The sequence below is a fragment of the Fragaria vesca genome, linkage group LG5, assembly GCF_000184155.1.
Source record: "Fragaria vesca subsp. vesca linkage group LG5, FraVesHawaii_1.0, whole genome shotgun sequence".
NCBI lineage: Eukaryota > Viridiplantae > Streptophyta > Magnoliopsida > Rosales > Rosaceae > Fragaria > Fragaria vesca.
In genome coordinates, this window is record NC_020495.1 from 17682198 (window position 1) to 17684898 (window position 2701).

Sequence of the window (2701 nt, forward strand, 5' to 3'; positions counted from 1 at the left end):
AAAAAAAAAAAACGCACACACATACACAAAGCAAGTGATTAAGCAACTGAAAAGAATATCTATCTCAAGCTCCTAAAGAAACTTATCTCAAAATGTCAAAGATGAGAACCTGACATAAAAGCTAAAACCAAAGATGAGGAACCAAGTAAATTAAAAGTAAACAAAACAAAAACCAAATATATTGCATTAGTATATATAACACAGTACTTCATCACACGATATTTAAATTAACTTAGTATGTTTTGTTAATTAGGAGTTGGTTTGCAACCAGATAATTTCTTTGGCCAAATCAAATATGTATGTATTTCAATTAATATTCCGTTGCTAAAATAGAACCAAAATTGTTTCACCTCAATAATTAAGAAAATAGACTTGCTCAACCTTGGTCTATGAAAACACTATCTTATTTTAGATGACTTCGATAACAATACCCTTTGTGAGATCTATGAAAAAAATAAATAAATAAATTTAAGACACGGTAATGAAAATAAGAGTTCAAAAGTTACTTCCCAACCCACAACATCCTCAACAATTAATTATATAGAAGACAATTATATATCTAGGGTTAATAGTAATTTCATGGTTTTTTAGAAACATAGGGCATAAACGGAATCACACCCACCAAAAATAAGGGCAAAATCATCCGTGCACTATTCATGTGATGTGAATAGTGCTTATAAATAGTAGACCATCCTTTAGTATATAGGTAAATTAGTGCATGTTTGGTACATGGGATAAATTGTATTGTACTAAAGAAGAGGTACTAAGTGGTTTGACCTATGTTTGGTAAGAGAGAGTACAAAAATAACTGGTACTACTTAACACTTATTTTTTGTTCTCAGCCTCCTTAGCTGGTGCTATTCTGAGTACTCATTTTTGGGTTCTCAAGTTAACACGATCTCTCTCCTCCTTTCACTCTTGGTCTCTTTCTTCATATCTATTGGTCCATTCTCTCTTTCTCTCTCAAGTATTCTCCAGATCCATTGCTGCCAGACAACTGAATATTTTTCAACTTTGTGAAACTCATGAGCACCATTGGAATTGAGAGACTCAGATTTGCTGAAGACGATGATGATGGTGATGATAATGCGCGGCAGCAGCAGAGGACGAAAAGTTGAGTCAGCAATCACTCGACCTTGTTTCAATCTCATGCCTCTAAACCAATCGAGTCTACAATCACCCAAGTTGCCCAGATCAGGAGAGAGAGAGAGAGAGAGTCACCACCACGTAAGAAAGAAAAGTTGCAATTGTTCATGAGTTCTTGAATATGAAATTTGAGAAGACCAAGTTCGACTTCGTAAACCCAATTTCGTTTTTCCCCCAATTTCGATTTCAAAACCCTAACCGGGTTTGGATTTGGAAATTTGATTAGGTTATGTAGTTCTAGATTTTGTGGTGTTTTTTTTTTTTTTGAATAAGTGGTTTTTTTCTTTTCTAGGTTTGTAGTTTTGCAAGATGGTGTGGTGATTCTCAGCACAAATGCACAATCCCTCCTTACACAGTATTGTCTCACCAAACATGGTTCAAATTAGTATAAGGTAAGCCTACTCAAATGAAAGTAAGACAAGTACTAATAATAGAGTGACCTAGAATTGTCCTGGGTTCCAAACATGCACTTAAGGATTAAAATATTGGTATGGATGTACTTTTGTTTTTGGGTCCGGTTCAAAGGCCATCATATTTTACATAAAATTTGACACACCTTGTGAACCCTTAGATTCTAAAATGTTCAATGGCTCAGATTTATTGTTTAAATGATATCAACATTACATTAAGTGATGTGGAAATTACATGGCATTACATATTCTCAATATAAGATAAAATTCTATTAGAAAAAAAAAACACCACAAATTAAAATTTGGAGAATCAAAATCAACAAAAACTAAAAAGCGAAATAAAAAAAGAAAAGGAAGAAGAAGAACATTATAAGAACGACTACAGTTCTTTTTATCAATATGTTGAAGAAGATTACTATGAATATATTGTACCAATCTAATTGGATTATGTCGATCTTTAATATAACTCAATATAATTAGATAACAACAAAATAATCGTTCTTTACGGTTCAAGGTTTAACCTTTCATATGAATTTAGGTTTTAAAACCCAAAAGAAAAGAAGAATTCAACTCCCTCCATCATCGAGCCTTTAATTTGATCAAAGTTCTTCCATTCTCTCTAACAAGCCTTCAAAGTTAATTCCACATATCTCATTTTTTGGTACAGTGAATGGCTTGTCTTAATTGATGCCACAAGGATCATCTATTATTTTTTTCTCTTTTGATTGTTTATAATACAATATTGATAAGAATAGTCGTCGTTCTTTCTTATACTGTTCTTTGAGTTTAGTATTTTTTTTTTCTGATTTTGATTCTCCAAAGTTTAATTTGTGGTTCTTTTTTTTTCTAATAGAATTTTATCTTATATTGAGAATATGTAATGCCATGTAATTTCCACATCACTTAATGTAGTGTTGACATCATTTAAACAATAAATCTGAGTCATTGAACATTTTAGAATCTAAGGGTTCACAAGGTGTGTCAAATTTTGTGTAAAATATGATGTCCCTTGATCCGGACCCTTTGTTTTTTGTTTTTTTCCTAAGGGAAAAGGATGTGACTCCTGTGGGCAAAAAGCTCATCTACTGATCGAAAATATCGTACAACAAGCACTCTTGCTCAAGCTAAGGGATCCGAAGATCACA